The 17,428-nt window shown below is 38.4% G+C and overlaps 1 protein-coding gene and 1 pseudogene across 1 annotated transcript in view; one reads left to right on the plus strand and one right to left on the minus strand.

The window, feature by feature from the left end:
- LOC124172007 overlaps positions 1-17,428 on the minus strand; it is a 360,175-nt gene that overhangs the window by 77,316 nt on the left and 265,431 nt on the right. The window lies entirely within an intron of this gene.
- On the plus strand, positions 8,336-9,369 carry LOC124172010 (annotated as a pseudogene).

The following is a 17,428-nucleotide window of genomic DNA, read 5'->3' on the forward strand; positions in this document are numbered from 1 at the left end:
GCGTCACATGCAAAAGGTTTTGTGCTCTCACTCATACAAAGTACTGCATCGAACAAGCAGCTTTGTACGCAGTCACGCGCGCGATTGCATACTTAAATACACCAAGTATGATATTCGACATGAAAAAATCATTTGGCTAACCTGGGATTCGATCCCGGATATCCCCGATGGCCGGTCAAATATGCTAACAATTATACAGCGAAGCAACCTTTTTACTTGAATATGAGATTCTCTTTTTCCTTGTGTCTAAGATTCGCCTAGAAAAAAATTACTTGGTAATGTAACTGACCGGAAATCGGGAGGATCTTGCTTCGAATCCCGGCCTAGCGAAATGTTTTTTTCGTGGCAAATAACAGTCATGGTATATATGTATTCTCATTTATGTTTAATAATAGTGGAGTATAAGAACAAAAATTCCCTTCGAAATTAAAAAATGGGAAACAACAAGACCTAACTTCAGTGCAGGGTGCCATTCCGGAAGGGTCATACAGTGTACTGAGGGGTAGAGAAAAATTGATCTGGTAATGCTCGTGAGAAATTTTAGTTTCTTCCCAATGACTACAACCGCTCTGCGGTGATGTTAGTATCATTTTAAACTGAAGAATTTATAATGCAATTACATTTAGTTGCCATAAATTTCTAGACGTATTATTATGCCGAAGAATTTCAACAGTTAAATTAAATGAGTCTACCTAATCCGGCGCACTAGTATTTTACATGAAGTCTCGCATATTTATATCGCAATGTGGTCGTTTACTCTGACACGAAATCGTAATTTTAGTTAATAATTCGGTCGATGGATGGGTAAAAAAACTAACTATTTCGTTCAGTCATTCTCACAAAAATTAGAATTGAAAAATCGCGGAAGTTGCCGCCCACTTCCGAGAAATGTTGCATTCATCATCAGAGTTTCGGTTCATTACGACCTGTAGTGAGAACCATTCATTGAGAGAATCAGTCGCTCAGAAGAGTGTAAGCAGCACGTGAAACAGGTTGTTGGTGAGAAATATAACGCGAAGTTAGTTTGCATAACTTCACTCGGGCGAAATAAATATCCCACATTCGAGTTTTATCCGTGTGTATTGTTTGTTTTCTCGTCACTCCCGCTACACCAGTAAAATTATTGTCTTATACTTGTAAAACTGGTTCGCAGGTTTATTGGATCTCATGTATCTATTTTTGCTTACAAAAAGCATATTTACGCAAATAGGAGATAGTTTACGATTAAATTTGGTCATCTAGACGTCATCGCTGTATTACATCGACCAAATATCAACCCCTGCTTAGTGATACGTTGGTTCAAGTTTAAATTATTTCTTTTCGGCGACTCACGTAATAATTAATAATAGTAATTTTAATAATAAGAATATTTTTATAAGAAAATAACTTATCGAAGTTTTCTCCCCCGGTTGCAAGTTATCGAGAAACATATACGTCGGAAATGCGAGACAAATAAACCAACGTGATACTTGTCATATCGTGTTTTGATGACATAACGGTTACTTTTGAAAATATTTAGACACGAAATGAAGGTATGCACAATGGTGAAATATTTATTCTTGGTTAGCGTCGGCAAGAACTTAAAAGGTAGTGGTGTAACCTAGAACCTAACTGATAATGTGCAGTATATTTTCTATATTCATCTTATTTTCAATGCTTGGTTACAAAAAATTAATATATTATAGTCATAGCCAATACATTATTGAGAAGTAATTAATTTAAAGCAGTTTCTCCTTCTACTGTGTAAATAGCATCTTTTGTTGTAGGTTTGGAATGCCAGAAATAGTTCAAATAATTTGATAGACGATTTATTAGCTGCATCACGTTTCTACAGATTTTACGTGGATGAAAATACGTGTCTAAAGATATAAAAACTGTTAATAATGTAGCACACTTAAAAAGGATTATTCCTAGTACTCCTTTTCTACCTTCTCACAAATATATGCTTCCTCTTTCCTCCTCAATTGGTCTTCATATTCTTCTTCCTCTTAGATGTCCTTTCACTTTCCTTGCATGAGAACAGAAAACTTGAAAAACTCGCGCTCCCCCCGTTTCAAACGCACCGCTCGCAACACAACACAGGGCTTCGGATGATAAAAAAAAACTGTTGGCCTGCTGGGGTCCGACGATGGGTGAGAGAGGAGAAAGGAGGGGACACAAGAGACGTTGGAGGGGAAGTAGTGAGAGAGACTGCTGTGGGGTGGGAGGCTCTTTCCTCGAGATTGGGGGATCACACAGCAGCGCCATGGAAGAAAAGATAGTAAGCGCTTGACGTTGAGAAAACATTCTCTGGAATTTGAGCTACAGCGTTGTTATTACAAAGATGAGATTCATGAAACGTATCTTATTTCCAAGAAGAAGGATGAATGTTTTCATCTACCGAAAACAAATTCAAATCGCGTTGTAAACGTGGTAGAATTACATCCAGAAAACAGGCGTTTTATGGTGTTTTTGAGCGCCAAAAACTAAATAACAAATGCTTTTCAAAATTTTCTTTTTCACTAGCCGAGAACAATAATCTTAGATTAAACCATATCCAAAACAAGTTCTCTCGAGAGAGTATAATAAGCGAGCAAATGGCGAGCAAACTGAAGTCTGCAGAGCCGCTTTTCGCGGAGGTATAGAACACCCTTAAATAAGGATTTTTAACACCTTATCAAGCGAAGGAAACTTTCCGACCGTAGGCAGTTTTAATAGGAGATGATTAAGAGATATTCCCGTGATCTCTGTGCCTTATGCATGCATTGGTAATCACGGACGATGTAAAACTCCTATCTGCTAGTGTAGAAACTAGGTCCCTGTGACGTCACGTGGCGTGGAATCGCATGGGCGCCAATCTGGCCGTTTTCAAATGCGGTTAAAATTACCATTGCGATGCGTCGAAGCCAGGATTTCTTAAACTAAGTAATTTGTATATTATGAATACACTAATGGTGGGTAACGAATCGTAATCAATTCCTTTCGTTTCCTTGATGAAGGAAACCACTCCATTTGAGGTGTAAATAGTCTTTGCTTCGAATACGTCATTTTTGGAAGCTAGTCCACGTGATGATGTAACGGTTGTGCCGCGGGTTAACCCGAGGGTCTAGGTTCGTTTGAGTAATTGGGCGCCAGTACGGGGTGCTGAAAATACGAGGGATAAATGATTCCACTCGTGCTGGGAATTGAAGCAACTCCCCTATTGGAGAAAGTAATTCCCGTAGTAAGTTGGGAGGATCGCGCTAGCGACAAAAGCACTCCCTGTTCATCACCGGGAATGTGGTAAAGGAATTGGGATTAAAAAGTAATAATCTGGACTTACTTAACTAACAAAACTTCTGGCACTAAAAACAACGCTGGACACTAAACAAATAAACAACGCTGTCATAAATAAATATCTCGCTGTCTATGGCAGTCCTCGGCCTCACGGCTCCTCAGAACGACTCCTCTCACTTCTGCCTCACGGGCTAACCTTCCGTCCACCGTTCGATGCGCCCTCCGCGTTCGGGGGTGGGATCCAATGAGGACAAAAGAAAAGCGGCGAGCGCATTAGCGTTTGGACAGGCAGCCGTCACAATGTGTCGAGACCATTTTTTAAATTTTGCCTCATCCTAGTTAATTCTCTATTCATTAATTAATATCTCAACAACGACGGGAAATATTGTGTTCGGTCATGGGGACAACAGTAAGCCGTGCGCCTTTTTCATAGGAATCTGGAGGCGGAAGGAGGCACAGCCCCCTCGTCGAGTGTTAGAGAATCGCATTTTAACCCTCATCGAAATTCGCTTTCACCGTTACGAGAGACCCTCATTTTTCAACTGGCCTTCCAATTTTCATATTTTCTGGAGTTCTCCATTAGAATATATTTCTACCTCGCTCACTGCATGAATTACTAGTTAACTGGTGAAGTTGTGACACCAGAAATAGCTGTTCGCCTGTTAATGTTTTCAAAAACACTCTTCGGCCCCATTTGAATGCATATAATGGAAAAAAGTCGCAATTCCTAACTTATTGACGAAATTCTTAACAATACGGTTGCCTGAAACCGTATCATGAAAGAATCATTAAGTATTTATAATTTTCAAGCATTTTATGTCACTACTGCTCTTTAACTTGTAAGTCATTCTCTTATTTTCAACTTACAATTTTTTGCAGCGATGTAACTATGGGGGGAAGTGAGGGGAAGCATCCCCCCGAAAGCCTCAGAAAAATCAAAAATTTATTTAAATTTTTTGTTTGGATGCATACTAATTGGGTCAGCTTCAACTTAAATTTAAAGGGCAAAAATGATGTAAAAACATTTTCAGGCAAGTTATTTTTTAATTTTCCTTAAATCTCCATTTCCGCTTTTTGGTACTGATATATTGTAATTAATCACTAATCCCAGGAGTTTACAAACATTGTAAAACAGTTTCATCTGATATTAATTTAATTAAACCGGAAGCCCGATTGTTTGATGACCCAGTTTTTTCGGGTGGGTTATTTGAATCACTAATTAATTGTGTCTTTTGTTCACTTTGTTTGAATCAATCGCAAACGCTCCGTTATTAGTGTGAATTTGAAGCGACCCTTGTACCTATATCCCTTAGACCCTAATTGTAATAGTTCAACTTTTGTTATTATGTTGGGAGTAATTGAAGCGGCTTTTATCCCAACGATCAGTGTAGATCTATACTCATGGCTGGGATCGATTGATCCAATTATTCACATTTTATTTGCATGTAATACGACATTTTGCGTTAAATTCTGCAATTCAAGTCTATTTCGGATCGTGGTGCATTCATAGTTGAAATTCTACTCAAAATTGAAGTCCTCTTGATTATTCTATATTCCTCACCCTTAAGAATTTACGATTTCTATGGTTAAGTTAATAAAATCAAAACTCGCCTACAAAACGCTTCTCAGGAGCCTGATGTTTTAGATAGCTCGTATTCAAGTAAGTCATCGTTAGCTTGAAAGATTGTTAATCAATGGCGGATCCAGAATTTATTTCCATGGCGTGAGTTACGAGGGTTTTACAGGTAAGCGGTCTTCTCATACTTTATCTTAAAAACAATGTTTGTCCACTGCGGAATATACCACTTGTTTTAATACTAAAGTTTATTTTATGAAAACATTAGCACCTTAAATGTATGATAACGGCATTTTCCCCAAATTTTTCTATTACACAACTTATATTTATATTATTATTATCTCGTGATCAATGTCAACTAAACCGGTATGGATTACTTCTATCTTTTCATGTTATGCTCTTTATCGCCTAAAAGATTTTCTTAATTTCGCGTCTGACCATCTCCGTTCGCGGCCTTTTTTTCATTTTAATTCGGAATCAACTTTTTATCCCTGAATTTATGTGCGAAAGAAAAGCTTATGAAGTACCTCTGCCTGCAACTATGTTTGTGATAAACGAAGCATAACGAACTAAATTATAACGGAAACGAATTAAAGGTCTAATCATTTTTATCTCTTCGCGCCGGACGTGGGGTGAAGCCCTTTTTCCTTCTTTCCGCTCCATCAGTATCCTCAATTTCATCGTAAAAAGGCTGTCGTTCGTCAATTTCATAGCGATCAATGATATAATTTTCTCCATCACTTTCCGAACTTAGACTTTCATCTGAATCACTAGCAAGTAATTCTTCAATTATTTCTTCGTTACTTGGAATTGTTTTTGTACTACTTTAAATATAATAGGAATCCTTAATTGTAAATATAGCCACTCATTGGAACTACACACGAGGGGGAATTCTGACACACTGGTTGAAAGAACACCACGCAGCAAGAATGGTTCTATTGGACTGAAACGTGTGGTTTCGGAACACCTTCACGAGTTCAGAAAATATCGAAAGTAGTCCCAGTATATGCTGACTGTTCAGAGGTTCTCTTATCAGCGTTGATTGCTGAAATAATAAACAAAGAAACGCAGGGTGAAGCACCTGGCCTCTTCGCTTAGGACGGACGCGGTGGACCAAACACACTTGGGGCACGAGGTGTTGACACACAAGGAGAAGACAGATAGAAGGCAGTGAGCTATTTAGGAAGATACGAGCGTGTTGCGTCCGCTCCCCGCGGGCTTCCCCCGCTCTTTTCAATGCTGGTCCACAGAGGGATAGGCGCGTTTCTAATTTTAAAATGTAGAGAAAAGGCAGGGTCTTATGTACAAATTTAGTTGCAATTTACATGCAAATAAAATGTTCATGTACAAATTGAGGTCAGAGGACCTTTTTAAACACAACATTGGAAGTAATTACACTATAGAGCGTTCCACATTTAGTTGACAGTATGGGCTCTTATGGAGAATCGTTTCCCATGTTAATCTCCATTAGGCCAGGAGCGCGGTGTTGTCAATAACAGCACGAATGCGTTATTCACTGATGAAAAATTGCATTCTAATGTAGAAAGAGACGCTGCATTCATTGGTGCCAATAGTTTTTCGATAAAAATTATTACAAAAGCTATAAAAAACATCTCCGTAAATTTCCGTCAGAAACGTGTATTTTTTACTTTATGTTCTTCTCACAATTTCTGCCTACCGTTGTCTGTATTGAATTGGATCTTCTACAAAAAATTCTTCACACTATTTTTTCCTTGAAGGTCTTCACCAGTTGTACAAATATTAAGTTAAAATGTTGTTATGCCGACGTAACACCTTTTAGGACAAGAACATTTTGATTTTTCAAGGTAAAAAGTAGTCGCTTACTTAGGTTTCTTACGTCGTAGGTCTGTAACGCCGTCATATTTGTGTTTATTTATTTGATGTTATTGATAAAATTGTTGCTATATTTGTGTTTATTTACTTGATGTTATTGATAAAGTTGTTGCTACGGGGATGTTGGGAGGAGTGGTTGTTGACTGTAAAAAGAGAGAGATTGTGTGGCGTTAAAAGATATATGAAATAAAAGAGCGATATTAGCAAAGGTGGCGTTACAGACATTTAATTGGTGGCTTAACGGTGGGATACGACGTACCTTTTTTCGGCAAATCGGCATTAGAAGTCTCCTGAAGGAAAATCGGAACGGTGGAAGGAGATATACTTCGGCTGCAGGGAAGGAAAAACCGGAACGGTGGAAGGAGATATACTTCAGCTGCAGGGATTTAAAAAAAAATATAAAAAAAGAAGAGTCAAGACTGAAGTAACCACGCAGAATTTCAGAGGTAAGTGCCTGGGTTGGCAAAGTGTTTTATCTCAGTGACGAAAAAAAATTTTTTTCGGGCGTAGTGCTAGTCAGATATTGAAATATTACGATGAGCTATTTAGCTCGATATTTAAAGAAAGATTTGTTGTTGTTGGCGGAAGAGTTGGGAGAAACAGTTCCCGAAGATGCAAAGATTTTTTCCATAAAAAAATTGATAACTAATAGCTGCAATTATGAAGAAGAATTCTGTAAAGAATGGCTTCAATTTCGAGAAAGATTGCGCAAAGAAGAAATTGAAGAGCAGGAACGGTTACGAAAAGAAGAAATTGAAGAGCGGGAACGGTTACGAAAAGAAGAAATTGAAGAAAAAAGACGAAGAGAGGAGACGCAGTTTGAGTTAGAAAGGCTAAAAATTCAAAATAATGGACTACGCGATGGTGTGTCAGATCAAAACATGCCAGTTAGACCAAAGTTTAAATTATCAGATGTCATGCCATGCTTTGACTCCAAGGAAAATGACATTAGTCTGTATTTGGTCACTTTCGAAAGGCAGGCAAAAAGGGCGCAAGTTCCCGTAGAGGACTGGGTTGTGCATCTCATAGGGCTTATGCCGCGTGACATTGCGGAATTAATTGCCAGGGAACCAGAAGAAGCAGCGAACAATTTTGATTACGTAAAAACACTGTTGCTGGAGAGGTTCAACTTAAGTTCAGAAAAATTAAGACAGCTATTTTTCAACAATTTGAAGACAGCTGAAACATCGTGGAAGGAATTTACGTATAAGTTGAGGAATTATTGGAATGGTTGGATTTCTGGTTTGGGAATAAAGACATTCGAGCAACGTAGTGATTTAATGCTGACGGAACAAATAAAAAGGAAGGTTTCAGCAGAAGTGAGAGACTATTTCCTTGATGAATGGTCTTCGTTTAAAGACGCTGATATTTTGGCAAAGAAGCTGGATGATTATGCTTACGTACGTGAATTATTCAGCAGGAAGACAATTATAGAAGATCAGAAAGAAAAGTTTAAGTATAGTGAGAACCGCTGGTTTCCCCGACAGAAAGATAATTGGAATAGAGAAGATAACTCACCGAATATCAAAGAATACTCCAAAGAAATTGAAAATGCTTTTGAACAAAGAGCTCTTCATAAGTGTTATATCTGTCGGTCGACTGATCACCTAAAAGCTGAATGCCCTAAGCTAAGGCCCCCAACGCAGAGAACGAAAGAGGTGGTGGGACGCGTAATGACATTCGAAAGTGATGAGTTAATGAAAGATTTTATATCTGAAGGTTTGGTAAATGGATACAAAATGCCGATTTTACGAGATACTGGCTCGTCAATAGACATCATATCTCAAGATTTTGTAGCCCCGGAAATGCTGACTGGCGAGACAATATGTGAAATTGATCCGGAATTGGAAGCAATTAAAGCTCGAGCAAGAGAAATGGAGGAAGAAGCCAAAAAATTGAAGCAACTGCAGTCAGAAGTGGACAAGCAAATGAATCTGGGAAGCCCATCTGGCTTAACTAGTCCTTTGAATATGTCAATTGAGGAGAAAATGGAGGTAGACAATCGTTCAATTTATGTTGGAAATGTTGACTATGGAGCAAATGCTGAAGAACTAGAACAGCATTTTCATGGCTGTGGTTCAATAAATCGAGTAACCATTCTGTGTAATAAATATGATGGCCATCCAAAAGGTTTTGCTTACATAGAATTTGCTGATAGATAGTCTCTTCAAACTGCTATAGCTATGGATGAGTCTCTGTTTAGAGGACGTCAAATTAAGGTGATGCCCAAGTGAACTAACCGCCCTGGACTAAGCAAGACAGATGGGCACCCCGTGGAAGGTTTCGCACAAGGGCTCGTGGCTCATCCTACTTTGGTTATCGACCAACCGTTTGGAGGCCAAGCAGGATCCGCCGTTCTTCCTACTACCTGCCGTACTGATGGGGAACATCCTAACAAATCTTGGGTTTTCATCAAGTCGTCTCCTCAAAATGCTGATAGCTTAAGTAGATCTATTCAGAGAAACGTCACTGAGGTAGAGACGGTGTCGGGCTTGGGCACTTGCCTTTCAGATTAAATTAAACAGAACTTATTTGAAATAAGTTCGTTCTTAAGGGGGAAGAAGGCTGTAACGCCGTCATATTTGTGTTTATTTACTTGATGTTATTGATAAAATTGTTGCTATATTTGTGTTTATTTACTTGATGTTATTGATAAAGTTGTTGCTACGGGGATGTTGGAAGGAGTGGTTGTTGACTGTAAAAAGAGAGATTGTGTGGCGTTAAAAGATATATGAAATAAAAGAGTGATATTAGCAAAGGTGGCGTTACAGGTCCCTATATGCTGCGTTTCAAATCTGAAGAAAACTACAAGGTTATTTTTGGTGAAAAAATCATTAACTTAAATCAATTTTGAAGCGAGTTACAAGGTTTTGATCTTAAGAAAAAATATTACGGTGCCGCTGGACCGGGCTTCTTGCTTTTGTTGCGCGCAGAGGGAAAATTCTCGGGCGGAAAAGGTGTTTTTTGTCAATGCATACTATGAAATGTATTTATCTATTTGCTTGATATCCTAAAGAGAGAATACCTACCTATACGTCGTAACGGCAGTGTTTTTATCTGAACACATTGATACACGAAAGTAAGCAAGCGGCTTGGAAATAGGACGCTTTCGCCTTGGTTGTTTAGGTCCCATCGCGGAAACCAAGAAAAAGAATATCTCATAATCTGTACGAAGCACTACCCCATCCAGTTACGCATTTACAAAAGGGTGCTTGGTTTTTTCTGAGTTCCTTTCATAGGGTAATATAAAACCTGCCCCAAAAGCGACCCTAGCCGAAGGGGCCGTGGGAAGAATTTACGAAGGCGTTCAGTTTGTCATTGAATTTTTTTGGAGTAAACAAGTGTTGTATGGTCTGCTAAATTTGTGTAGTGAATTGTGAAGTGTGTTTTACAATTATCTACGCTGTAACACGCCCAATCAATATGTCCTATGCAAAGAAGAGGAGAAAAGGCGAGAAGCTCGTAAGCCGCGAAAGACAGTTCGTGCCCAAAGTCTTCTCGTACTTCAGGAAATCTCTCAGCATTAGTGAGGCCTGCCGAGAAAATTTGAAGGCTACTGGGTGCTCGGAGTCTACTGTTTACAGAGTGAGAAAGGAAAGCTCCCGTGGTCCATAGGTAACTCCTTCAAAAATTAATAAATTAGACTGTCTTACGAAAATTCGAGAGCAGTGATTTTCGACTATTTTTTGAGATCGGGTATTAGAAGGAAGGTACATGAATCCTTCGTGAAAAATATTCCTCCGACTTTAAAATCCATCTTAAATTCGGTAAATATGGATAGTATTCTCTCAGATTACAAGAGGACAACATTATATCGTCTTCTTTTGGACATAGGCTTCGTGTACGAACGCAGATATATAGTTAAGAGTCTAAGGAATGTCATAAGTCAGAATACATCTGTAGCTGAGAGTGGGACAATAAGGCTGCAGTGCAATGTGGATGGTCTTCCACTGGCCAAAAGTTCGGGTAGTCAGGTGTGGCCAATTTTAATGAGCCTGCAAGATTTTCCTACAGTAACCCCTTTTATTGTGGGTATATTTCATGGTAATCAGAAACCATTATCATGTTCGGAATACTTTGAAGAGTATGTTCAGGAAATGGTTCGTCTCGGAAGAAAAGGGCTGGTTTACAATGGGGTGCGGCTGGAAATTAAAGTAACTGGCAACATTTGTGATGCTCCAGCTCGTGCATTTGTCAAGCAGATCAAATCACAAAATGGATATTTTGGCTATGGAAAATGCACTGTGCAGGGCGAATACGTGAATGGTCGAGTAATTTTGGATGAAATCAGTGCTACAGTGAGAACTGATGGGGACTTCATTGCAAAAACTGATGAAGACCATCATGTGGGTAATTCTCCCCTAGTAACCATTCCAGGCATCAGAATGGTTACTGACTTTCCTTATGAATACATGCATTTAGTGTGCTTGGGGGTGATGAGGAAATTACTGGCTGCATGGATCAAAGGTAGCTTAAATGTGAGGTTAGAGGCTAGGAAAGTAGCTCTCCTTAATGAGCGTATTAAGCACATTGCCAGGTATGTGCCGTGGGAATTCGTGAGGAAGCCACGTAGCCTGCAGGAACTTCTTCGATGGAAGGCAACCGAATTTAGATTATTTCTATTGTATACTGGCCCCTACATCTTGAAGGGCATACTAACATTTTCACCTTATAAGCATTTTCTCTCACTCCACTATGCTATAAGAGTATTGGTAGCAGAAAATTATCTTGACAATATTAATTATGCAAATGCACTGCTTACGTATTTTGTCAAAAAATTTCCTGAACTCTATGGTAGGGATATGATGTCATATAATGTGCATGGTCTACTCCATTTGGTGCGTGACTGTGAGGTGCATGGCCCCCTGGACAAATTTAGTGCATTCAAATTTGAGGACAAATTGGGCCAAATTAAAAGAATTGTACGGAAACCTAATCTTCCACTCCCCCAGATTGTGAGGCGTGTCCATGAAATGGCTTATTTCCCACAGAAGAGGCAAACTGTACAAAAGGTCAGAGAGCACAAATTCCGTCACGCTCTGCCTTTCGATTTAGAAGAGCCGCATTATGCCACATACACAATTGGTTCGGTGAAAATTTCTGATAAACCCCCAAATAATTGCGTGGTAACCATCAGGGATGAAATTGTTCTTGTGGAAACTATTGCCTGCAGAGGTGGTGAGGTCTTTGTTGTAGGGAAAAGTTTTGAGAATGTGTCCCCTTTTTACGACAGTCCATCACTATCACAGAATGTTGGAATATGTGAAGCAAGTGATTTTTCAAATTTAAATGTATGGTCCATGAAAGATGTGAGGGGAAAGGCTTGCGCTATTCCATATGCTGGGTTGGACCAGAAGTTTAAATTTATGAGCTTCTTCACTGCCATTAAGCTGTGAGTAAGGTTATATAAATTACTGTTGGTCATAATTATCTTCATAAATGTTTATATTATCCAATGCTTGACCACATTCCTTTCATTCCAGAATGCCGTGGGTGGTTGCAGAGTTCCTGCCACACAGGGAGTTTGATGACGTTACTGTCCAAACGATTCCGTATAGATGGGTCAACAGAGTGGGGGGCAAGCTCTTCGCACTTTATCCTTCTGGCAACTGTAAGTCAACCGTTGTCAGGAGGATGATAGTGAAGCAGATGGAGCCTTGTGAGGAGTGGGACGTACTCCCATTGAGATACGTTACAACTCCATTTGGTAAGAAAACTTTGATACTCCATTTTGCCATTCTGGCATGTATTTGCATTTTTCTTGAGGTTGTTTAAGTTCAAACTGCTTAGATTCATTTCTTTTTTTTTTCAAGAAACATTGCATGCTGCCACTCAGCTGGAAATCGAAGTGGTGGGTTGCGAGGAGACGGACCTTGAGGCCTTCCTTTCCTCATCTGAGAGGCTTAGGAGGAAAAGGAAGGTGAAGGATCTGAGGTATCCGGGAGAGAGCAACTCTGACACTGAGTGCTCGGATATTGATTATTTGAGTGACCCACCAGCACCAGGTAATTTGCTTGCCATGTATCTTGGAAGTGTTTAAAGAAGAAATATATGTTGAATAGTAATTATTACAACTGCTCCTTTTAATTGATGAAATAACTAGGACTATCCAGTGGAAGTCATGGACCCTCTGTTGCTTCTACCAGCAAAACTGGGATGGTGTCCGTGACAGGTGAGTCCAGAGCAGGGTTGAAGAAGGCAGTGGAGAAGCGAATGGCATCCTCTAATGGCCTGCCCCAGAATGCAGGGAAAAGGAGTATGCTGCCTAATCCATCCGTCACCAAGAGCTCTGGGCTGAACGGGAAGGCAGGAAAAGGAAATATGCTGCCAGAGATGCGAATGTCCAAAAACCCTGGGGTTGACGCAGTAGAAGCTCCAATGCCCTCAACATGTAGCAGTGGGCTGCCCCGAATGAAAAAAAATGGGGGAGTGCTATTGACAAAGAAAAATATTATTCCCAGTTGCTGCATGAGAAGTCAGCCATGTCCCAATCTTCATTAAGTAAACTACAAACTTGTGCCAACGAGTTTTCCTCTACTATGAAAAGTTCTTCTGAGGAAATGGGTAGTGATGCAAGAAGGGATGCAGGAAAATGTAAGCAAGTAATACCTCATGAATGTGAAAGTGCTAACGTCACAGCCATTTACTCACTATGCATATCTTTGTGTACCAGAAATGGTCCTACTTAATGAATGAACTGTCCCTTGAATAATTGCTTTCATATTCACTTTCTCTTGCTCTCAGTTGGGCGTGATGACAACAACTTCAGAAGATTTGAAGCCAGGATGATGACAGAGCTGCAGGAATTTAAAGAAAGTATACAGGCGCTGTCCCTAAAAATGGATAGTTTGCCTGCAAGGGAAGATAAGGACGAGGAAGTGCAGCTTCTGCATGACCTTCCTTTACAGAGGTTGGAGGATTTGACGGAGTTTCAGGAGGCAGTTCGCTCCAATATTAAGTACAGATCATTTATGATATGTGTTTTATGCATTATTAACATAAAACCTATTATTTATTTGCAATCACCATTACATCAATATTCCTCTGAATTTTCTGTACATGGCATTTTTCATTGGAGACTTGACTATGAACTGTGATCGTGTATTAACCATTAATGAAGTCATTTATTCCTTTCAGGTGCAATACTTGCGTTGCAGATGCTCTAATGCCCTCTACCAAAGTACAGGGAAAACATTTGCGCCCTCCCTAAACAAAACTGTGAATGATGGGTGTGCATCCATTATGTGCAACGACTTAAGTCGTTTATTTTGCATGACAGGGAGGGCATCTCAAAAAATACCGTTTGAGACAGAGTATCCTCAAATCATTGACCTGATATTTGGTATGTAATGCCATTGTCATCTGTTGAGACCCTTGGGTTGTACTGCATATTTTTAATTATAATCTGCTCAACATTTCTAACATCTCCTTCAGATGCTGTGAGGCAGAAAAATGTTAACGGCGTACCGTTAGACATGGTGGTGGTGAAGAGGAGCATAGGTGAATGGTTCCGCCTATCAAGGGTGAGAGGGCGCTCCAAGGCAGCGGTAGCAGTATCTCTAAACGAGGACATAGCATTATTTGTAATCCTTGATGAATCGAACATTTATCCATGTTAACCCCGGAAGCGCCCTATACTAAGTGCATAAGGCCTTCATGAAAGAATAGGCCATTCTTTGTGTTCCCTCTCTAGTAACCTGCATAATGTCTCTGAATTGTTTGTTTGCATACCAAATTCTCTCTTGATATCTTGTGATGGTTTAATTACATCAAATTTCGTGCCTTCAGTAAATAATTCTGTGCCTTAGGGCAGATTTTCGTGATAATTGTCTGCTTTTATAATTAATCTCACCGATGATTATGTTTGGTAAACCGTCTATAGTTCTAGGAGGGTGAAATTGTATTCCCCCTCAAGTAACCTGTACAATATTTCTGATTTTTTGATTTGCATACCAAATTCTCTCTTAATATCTTATGATGGTTTCATTACTTCAAATGTGGTGCCTTCAGTAAATAAGTCTGTTCCTAAGGGCTGATTTTCGTTAGTAATTGTCCGCTCATATAATTTATATCTCTGATTATTGTTTGGTAAACCATCTGTAGTTCTAGGAGGGCTAAATTGTATTCCCTTTCTTGTAACCAGTAAAAAGTTGCCTGCCTTCTTGAATTGTATTTAAATTCTCTCTGGTTTTCATTTAATGGTACATGACTTCAAATTTTGTGCGTTGAGAATATAAACCTCTGTTGTGTATTAAAATTGTCTTCTCTAATGAAATTTTTACAAGTTAATGTGTGAAACGGTTGTTTAAAAAATGTATTTTTACACGTTTTTCATTAAATGAGATTGCAAAAATACATTTATTATCCTCACAGTAGTATGTTATGGTGTTGTATGTACATGAAGTATGTGAAAAGTATAGGTGAATAACATTATCAATTATTTATTCATTTTCTAGGTATTCACAGTGAGGTTAATGTATTTTTAAGTAAGTATTTTAATAAAATCCTGGATGTCAGCCTCAATGTAGCAGTCCAACACAGTCTAGTAGCTTAATTTTGTATATTGTCCAAGGATGAGTGATGCAGTTTATTACATTTCTTAGCCCATGAAGATCGTGGCCAACAATGACGACGTCCCCCAATAAGTGTATGATAAAGCGTATTAAGATTTGAATATGGTAAAAATTTAAATATCCCGGGCCAGCCGTACCGTGAGTTGTACAAGTAGTACGGATTCTGACCAATAGATGGCAGTACTCTAAATAAGTTTAGATTTTGGCCGTCAGGCGGCAGCACATCTCGGTGCATCCTCTCGGCATCTCTCTACAGGCGGTGGTCTTTCTCTTGCGCATTCTCTCGTCAGAGGTCCGGCGTGTGGATGGCACCTGTATGAAAGGATGCACTCATACTCTCTGAATCTGGATGACATCCAGCTGCCAAAAGGAAATTTGATGGTTTGTGCCGGCTGGGTATCCTTTTTAAAGGACCTCAAATGAGATTGAGGGTTTTAATTTTCAGTTGAGTAAATTCAAAAATTCTTGTTCATTGACTCATTTCACTCATAGAATTATATTTGTATGTAGAGTTGTAATTATGACGTTAGAAAATCACTTAGTTTCCTTTTTTCAATGATAGTATCATTGCGAATAGGATCATTTATGAGGAATATATTTTCTTTACGTTTCATTAACCCTTGAAAATTTAATTGGAACTTTTGAGGTTAAGGGAATTTATTAAAAAAACATTTCCCTACAGAAGTGGTCTGGCATTAAAAATTAAATTTGCAGCTCAAAAAATGTTCAACATAAAATTTTAAGAAATGAATTTACGAATTAAGAAACAAAATAGACAAAATAAGCCTGTAATAAATGAAATCTTACATTGCCTTTTTATGGTTGTTAATTTTCTTAGAGTTGCTTTTATGCTGAGATATGATTATATTTTCTATATTTCCCTCAATTCTGATTCACTAGATTACAATTAAGTTTTGCAAAACTATCCTTGTCAGAACATTATTAAAACTATTGTTTTTACATATAAGTCCTTTCTTTAAATAATGTTTTTGATACAATTTATGCTTTATCTCGAATTTTGGTTTTATCACAATCAAAAGGGTTTTTAATAACTTTTAGAAAACCTATAAAGGTTAAAGTGCTTCTGGTCTTTGTCGGAGCAATTTCTTGTTTTAAAATTTCTTTTATTTACCAATGACCAACATTATACAATTAGGAACCAAACATAAAACATCTTCCATGGCTTAAATATTTCCTAAAACAAAATATTTTTCAAATAACCCTGATATCATTATACTTAAAACTAACGACATCAACAACAGAACTCTAGTGCAAACATAATTATCATATGATAATTATTAATGGCTGCCAATATTTTATAGACCGTGCAGGTTTTTGTCATATGATTAAAACAGGTCACTGCACGGTGATGTTAAAGCACATTTAAACCTACAACATGATAATAATTGAGCTCTTTTAGGGAATCAAGGAGCAAACAACCACCATACAGATCAATTTATCCATTTGTTCTTCATATGTCAATCATATAAAGTTATGAAAATGATAGTGACAGAGAAATGAATTTATGAGGAACAGTGACAAAATGTTGAATGGAATAGTTAAAATAGATGTTTTTGGTTCATGTTTCAAATTTGATTAATGAATTGTAATGTTCTACAATTACAGAAAAGGGAATAGCTTTCACAAGTGAAAAAGTGCCAGAATGTATGGATTAGGTTATAAAACATTGTCATATTTGATATTTGCTTACACTAAAACATAATCAAAGCAAACATACGATTTAAAACAAAAAGTCCTCCAGCCAATAACGAGTAATGATCTTGAGGGCTAATTAGCACCTAAAAATTGAGGGTTAATTAGCACTTATTAATTAGACTGCCACGGGATAAAAATAACTCTGTTCACATTTGACTGTCAAAGCAAAATCTCAGAGAGAAAGCATGAAGCAAATGTACCATGAATAAGGTTGATTTCCTGTATTGTATGCCAGTTCCTGTCAAGGTTGGACTTCTCAGAGAGGAACTCGCAGCAAACATTGCAAGATTAAGGCTTTTCCCTGATATCTGTACGGTCGTGTTGGGTAATGTGAGCACTCTGATAAGAAGACTTACAGCAAATTCTGCATGAAACAGGCTGCAACATATTTTTCACAGTAAAAAGAAATTTATATTACATTTATGGCCGGTTATAATGTCTCATTAAGTTTTTT

The sequence above is a fragment of the Ischnura elegans genome (assembly GCF_921293095.1).
Source record: "Ischnura elegans chromosome 13 unlocalized genomic scaffold, ioIscEleg1.1 SUPER_13_unloc_1, whole genome shotgun sequence".
NCBI lineage: Eukaryota > Metazoa > Arthropoda > Insecta > Odonata > Coenagrionidae > Ischnura > Ischnura elegans.